At 34.6% G+C, this 7,338-nt stretch overlaps 1 pseudogene; it reads right to left on the reverse strand.

The window, feature by feature from the left end:
* Window positions 1–6,328: 6,328 nt before the first annotated feature.
* Window positions 6,329–7,048, reverse strand: LOC143675999 (14-3-3 protein zeta/delta pseudogene; annotated as a pseudogene).
* Window positions 7,049–7,338: the final 290 nt, after the last annotated feature.

Below are 7,338 nucleotides of genomic sequence, written 5' to 3' on the forward strand. Positions count from 1 at the left end.
TTGCTTGGTTGTTACTGTTTATCCAGCAAGTAAAATAATACACAGAATGTATTAAACATTCAACAAATATTTTTGAATGAAAGATTGAATACAGACACAAAAAAGATTAAATACGTAGAAGAAAAAATATTAAGACATTTATTGCTTATATGCAAATGAGTCAGTAAGAAATCCAGAGGGACATTTTGGCAACATTTTATTCACAGCTCAAGTTTCTATGTGTACATGGAAGGAAGGAAAATCTGTAATTTAAATATTTCACAAGTTTAGAAGTATTTTATATGGCAGAAATCAAGGCAGTGATCAAAGATGAAAGGAACAAAACAAAAGGGTCATATTCAAAGGACACCAAAATCTGGATGAATTGACTCCTCTTGGTCAAGAATAGTGCAATTTGTGCATCAAAAGATTATTGAATGCAATTGAGTTAAAAATATAGAACTTGTTAAATATCCATGCGTTGTTAATAATACAAAAAAAGAAGGAGAAGAAAGAAAGAGAAAAACAAACAAGAGTAATATTAAAACAAAAGAAAAACCTAACCTATGAGACTTAAGTGAGAAAGACTAGTACATCAACCGCTTCCTCTGAAGAAGACAGGTGATTAAAAAACAGATGTATCATTTTTCCTAATATCAAGATGACCAAATAGTTTTAACTGATAAGGAAAACTACTTCTTTACAGGAAACATCTAGCTAACAAATGAGGAAAAACAGCAAACTTTAAAAATCATCCTTTTGCCACCCTAATGAAATACTTGATTCAGTCAAATATCATCAGCAGGTGAAATTATTAGATGTGAAATTTATGGGAACCTTACAATGCTATCATCCACGAAAACAAATTAATAATAAGTGTTTAGATTTTATTCCAAATGTGATGATGACCCACTGAAGAATCTGAGCAGAATGACATGATCAGATTTAATTTTTTTAATATACATTTCTAGATTTAGAATTCGTACATATCTGTTCTTAGAAGTAAGATTTCGCTAAAGCTCTCCTTTCTTATATTGTCCTTGAATGGTTTGGTGTCAAAGTTATGAGTATCATAAAATGAGATAAAAAGTATTTGTCACTTCTCATTCTCTAGGACATTTTGTATGAGATCAGAATTACCAGCTCCTTGAATAGTATATAACTATTGCCTGTAATACTGTCTGATCCAGATGATAATATATGCATAAATTTCTGTTTTCATATATTTAATAACTATGTCTCTTCATGTTTTCTCATTTTTAAGTTGATTTTCTAAGAAATACATTTTTTATTTTTCTAAGAACATATCTATGTTTTTTTAGCATTTTACATTTTATTTACATAGTCTTCAACTTTCAGCCAAGATGGAGTGAAAAAGATTTACCTTCCACCTGAAACAATTGTTAATTTTGTTGGCCAATATATGAAATAAACGCTTTGAACCCATTGGACATCAGGCGACAAAGAACAGTGATCCCTGAAGGATGGAAAATAAAGAAGATGAACACTGTGATTGCTGCAGCTTTTGGACTTGAGAGGATTTCCAGGCACAGCCCAGGGCAGGAATCCCAGGGAGAGAACAGAGGACTCCTGAAGTTGATGAGGCAGATGAGGCAAAGCTGCATCCAGCAAGAGCAAAAAGGCTCGAGTGTGCAGCATAGTACAGAGAAGAAACAGCAGCTGAATAGAGAGGGAAAGCCTCAGAGGAGAAACATTAGCAGAGAACAGGTAAGTGTAATGTACATAAATGTGTGAGAAAATTATCCCAGGCTGGAGGAAGAATGGCCTGGAAGGATTAAAGTGAATAGGACATGGAGGTTACTAGGGCCAGAAATAGTGCTTGTTCCTGCCAGCCAGTCAAGAAAGCATCGTAATTCAAGGGGTATTAGGCAGAGCACTCAGAAGAGTCTTGCCTTCACAAAAGGAGAGAATTAAATGCTTAATAAATCCTAAAAACAAAAAACAGAACAATTAACCCATTTCCATGTAACTTAACTGCATCCTGGAATAAAACTCAAGAATATTTGTAGGAATGAAAATAGATCCAGCATGAATTAAGGGAAATTCACAATGTCTGGCCTCCAGGCAAAATTACTAGGTAAGCAAAGAAATAAGAAATATGGCCCATAATGAGGAGAAAAGCCAGTTCATCAAAAAGCAACTCAGAATTGGCACAGATGTTAGAAATAGTGGACAAGAATGTGAGAATAGTTATAACTGTATTTTTTTTTGGCATGGGCAGACACCAGGAAACGAACCTGGGTCTCCGGCATGGCAGGCGAGAACTCTGCCTGCTGAGCCACCATTGTCCGCCCTGTAACTGCATTTTATATGTTCAAAATGTTAGAGAAGAAAATGAACACATTAATTAGAGATGCAAAAGATTTAAAAATGACCCAAATCAATGAATTCAAGAACTGATATGTTGCAAAGATCAATAAAATTGATAAACCTCTCTCCTGGTGGTTATCATATAGGGTCTATTTTACCCTCCAGGGGACATTTGTCAGTGTCTGGAGACATTTTTGATTGTCATGACTCAGGATGCTACTGGCATCTAGTGGATAGAGGCCAGAAATGCTGCTACGCACCCTCTGATGTACCAGCCTACAACAAAGATTTATCTAGTTCAAAATGTCAATAATGTCAAAGTTGAGAAACCCTGCTCTGATCTGCCTGATCAAGTGAAAAAAAGAGAGAGAGAGAGAGCAAGAGAGAGAGAGAGAGATGACACAAATTACCAGTATCAGGTACAAGAGAGGTGATATCAATAAACCAATATTATTGAATAACTATATACCAGTAAGTTTGAAAATTTAAATACAATTGACAAATTCCTTGAAAAACACAAATTACCTAGCTCCACTGAGAAGAAACAGATGACCTACATGGCTTTATATCTACAGCACTCTATATCTTGAATTTATAGATTTAAAAAACTTCTCATCAAGAAAACTTCAGGCTCAGGTGGCTTTACTAGTGAATTCTATAAAATATTGGAAGGAGAAATAATATCAATTTTGCAAAAATACTTCCCAAAAACTGAAGTGGAGAGAGAATGCTTCCCAACTCATTCTATGAGACCAGCATTAACCAAAACCAAAGATATTATTTAAAAATTAAATCAAATTAAATAAACAATTAGACCCTATGAATATAGATGCAGAAATTCCTAAGAAATTTTACCAAATCAAATTGAACAGCATATAAAAAAGGAGAATATATCATGACCAAATGGAGTTTATCTCAGAAATGCAATGTTGGTTTAACCGGTTTTTTTTTTTTTATTTGAAAACTGGAAAAGAAAACCTCAGTGACTATCTTAATAGAGGCAGAAAATATTTGGCAAAATCCACATTCATTTCTGATTAATGCTGTCAGCACAGTAGGAATACAAAGGAAATTCTTTAATTTGCCTTTGATAAAGGACATCTGTTTTCGTTTGCTAAAGCTGCCAAAATACAATAAACCAGAAATGAGCTGGCTTTTAACAATGACAATTTATTAGTTTATAAGCATACAGTTCTGAGGCCATGAAAATGTCCAAATCTAGGCATCATCAGGCAATGCTTTTCTCCCAAAGACAAGTTGCCAGCAATCCTGGGCCCCTCTGTCATATGGAAAGACACATGGCAGAAGCTGCTGTTCTCATCCTTCTCCTCTGGGTTTCTTGCTTCCATGGCTTTCTCTCTCAGCTTCTGTGGCCTTCTCTCTGTGTCTGTCTCTGAATTTCATCTTCTTATAAAGGACTTTAGGAAGAGGATTAAGACCCACTCTAAATGAGGTGCGTCACATCTTAAGATCTTACTCACCAGAAGACCTTACTTACATGGGTCCACACCCACAGAAATGGATTTATTTTAAGAATATAATTTTCTGGGGTCCAAAAACCCTCCAAACCATCACAACAGCTATGGAAAACCCATATCCAACATATACCCAACAGCAAAAAAGGGAATTATTTCCCCTTAAGATCAGCCACAAGGAAAGGATGTCCACTATTAACATTTTTAATCAACATAATGTTGGATGTTCTAGCCAGTACAACAAGCGAAAATAAAAAAGATTGGAAAGGAAAAGGTCAAACTATCTTAATTCAGAGTCAATGTAGAAAATTTGATGGAATCTTCAAAAAAGTTCTCTAGAACAACTAAGTCAATTTATCAAGTTTTCAATATCATTATTCAAAGATCTATTGCATTTCTGTATTTTAGAAATGAATAATCAGAAATTGAAAATTTAAAAGCAATACCATTTATAATATTATCAGCAATAAAAAAACAGATAAATATGACACAAGATGTTGAAGACTTATACATCCAAGACTACAAAACATTGCCAGAAGAAATATTTTAAAATGTAAATAAATGAAGAAATAAGCCTTACTTGTGTGTCAGGAGACTCAATATTGTAAAGATGCCTATTCTCCTCAAACTGATCTATAAACACATTGCAATACCAACCAAAATTTCTCAACCTTTTTTGCATAAAATTCAATCAAAATACAGAGCCTGGACCAAGTAACTGCCCCGCAAAAATGCAGAGAATCTAAAATAGTTAAAACAACTTTGAAAAAGAAAAGCAATGTTGGAGAACTAAAACTGTATAATTTCAAGACTATTGTAAAGTAGCAGGAATCAAGACAATGTGGTACAAATGTCAAGATAGGCAAATAGGGATGTCACAAAATCAAGAGTTCAAAATAGGTCCATACGTAGATGGACGATTGGTTTTTTCACAAAGGTGCAAAGCCAATTAAGTAGAGAAAGGACAATCTTTTCAAAAAAATGTTAATAGAACACTTGAATATCTACATGTAGAAATTTGATCTATATCTCACCCCACAAATAAAAATTGACTCAAAATGGATCATATACCTACATGTAAAACTGAAAACCATAAAACTTCTAGAAGAAACTATAGGAGAAAAATTTTGTATCTTTAGGTCAAGATTTATTAGATACAATATCTAACGTACAATTGATTAAAGAAAAATTGATTAACCCTCATCAAAATAATAAACTTTCATTCTTTGAATCATACTATTAAGGTAATGAAACAGTAAGTTCACAGGCTGGGAGAAAAATCTGCATACATGTATCTGATAAAAGGCTTGTATCTAGAATATTTAAAAACCTCTCAAAACTCAACAATGAGAAAACAAAGAATCTAATTCTAAAAATAGGTTCATTTCCCGGTGCCTGCCCATGTGAAAAAAAAAAAAAAATAGGGAAAATATTTGAACAGATGCTTCTCTAAAGAAGATAAACACAAATGATGCACATGAAAAGATGCTCAATCATTACCAATATTAGGGAAATTCAAATTAAAGCCACAATGAGAAACAACTATACAACCATTGGAATGGCTAAAATTAAATTTGTATGTCTGACCACATCAAGCATTGTGAAGTAAGTAAGCAACTGGAAATTTCATACACTGCTGGAGGAAATACATTTCATAAGACATTAAACAAAGCTAGCCATCAAGTTATTTTCCTGTTAAATATTTTTACAGCACATGCATGTTAGCTAAGTATCAAAAAAAAATCACAAAAGCAAAAAAGCAAAAACCCTAAAAAAAAGTTAAATATATGGGTTTTTTGTTTTATTGCTGTACTTGATAAACATGAAGTCATGAATATCAAGCAACTCATTTTTAGTGTGTCATTACTTGCACATTTGTTGCAAGGTTGCCTAAAACATTTAAATACAAATAAAATAAGTGTAAAAAAAATGTAAGCAAACATCAGGTAACTTTAGAAATAAGGGAATATAAACTGTTTTTGCCCTTCTCCAGAGTAAACTGAGTCGCAACTTTGTCTAAAGGAACACTTCTGCAACTGTAATCAAAGGGGTACACACTGAGACTGTGTGTTCCACAGATACACATGGTTCAACATGGGAAATTTATTTCCACCACAGCCTTGAAAGTGCTCCAACCTTAACGTTAACTACTCTTGTAGTGGAACCAACTATCCCTTTTATCTCCCACCAGAACAAACCAATATGTAGACAGTTTTCTTTGCTTAGACATGGAAGCAGTTTTAAGAAGGGCCTGGTGAAGCCACAATGTACCAAAAGTACTATGCCAAATATTTGTAACTAGTATAAAAATCCCACATCCCCACATTGACCATCTCAAGATGAAAACAGATAACTCTGAATGTTAACTGGCTCTACTCCCTTAATATTAAACATAAAATCACACGGGAAATACAGAAATTCAAATAGAAGCAACATAAACCTGTGATAAATAATAAACAAAAAACTATTTGTGAGATAGCATGGATGACAAATGGTCTACTGTGTAAAGTTTAGAATGAGGCAGACAGAAGTTGGAAGGCCTGTTAATTTTCTCCTCCTCCTGCTCCAGCTTTGACTCCTTGGGTCTCCAATGTCCACAATGTCAAGCTGTCTCTCAGAAACTTCCTTATTAGTGTGCTGTCTTTGTATGACTCTTCGTTTAATGTGTCAAGTCCAGCAATGGCTTCATCAAAACTATCTTTGCAAGAGAGCAGACTTTCTCTGGGGAGTTCAGAATCTCATAACAGAACACAGAAAACTTAAGGGCTAGACCCAATCTGATAGGATGTGTTGGTTGCATTTCCTTTTTGCTGATTTCAAATGTTCCTTGTATACTTGTTGTGATGGATCCACAATCCCTCTCTTGTCATCACCAGCAGCAATCTCAGCCAACTAACAATAGTGGTCTCCTTTCATTTTCAAATAGAAAACTTTGCTCTCTGCTTGTGAAGCATTGGGGATCAAGAATTTTTTCAAAACATTATTGCAGATATCTCTTAACTCAGTCTCAATTTTCTCTCTGTATTCTCAAGCCATCTGCTGCTTTTCCTCAGTACCTTCCATATTTTGCTCAATGCTTGAGATGACCCTCCAAGATGACCTACAAGCTCCTACATTTTATAAGCAACTGAGAGAAGAGTCCTGTCCTCATGGGATGATTTAGCTCCTTACTCAGTTATAGACTTCATGCAGGCTGCCGTATCGTCATATTGCTTAGCTTGCTAGGCCAGTTTGGGCTTCTGCACCAGCTGATTTTTATCCATGACTGGATGTTCTGTGCCTGGAGTAGGTGGCGATGGATGGACGGGGTTCAGCAGTCTCTGGGTGGCAGCAGTAGCAAGGTTGAGATGCTGTCCCTGGATCTTGCTGCTCACAAGTTCACCAGATTTATTTTTAATAGCCAAAAACTAAAAAAAAAGTCTATCAACAAGTGAATAAATTGTGATATTACTTAATAAAAATGAATAAAATGATCATGGTGATGACTACACAACTTTGTGATGATATTGTGAGTCATGGATCATACACCATACATAGAATGTATGTCAAGATA

The sequence above is a fragment of the Tamandua tetradactyla genome, chromosome 3 (genome assembly GCF_023851605.1).
Source record: "Tamandua tetradactyla isolate mTamTet1 chromosome 3, mTamTet1.pri, whole genome shotgun sequence".
In the NCBI taxonomy this organism is placed as follows: domain Eukaryota; kingdom Metazoa; phylum Chordata; class Mammalia; order Pilosa; family Myrmecophagidae; genus Tamandua; species Tamandua tetradactyla.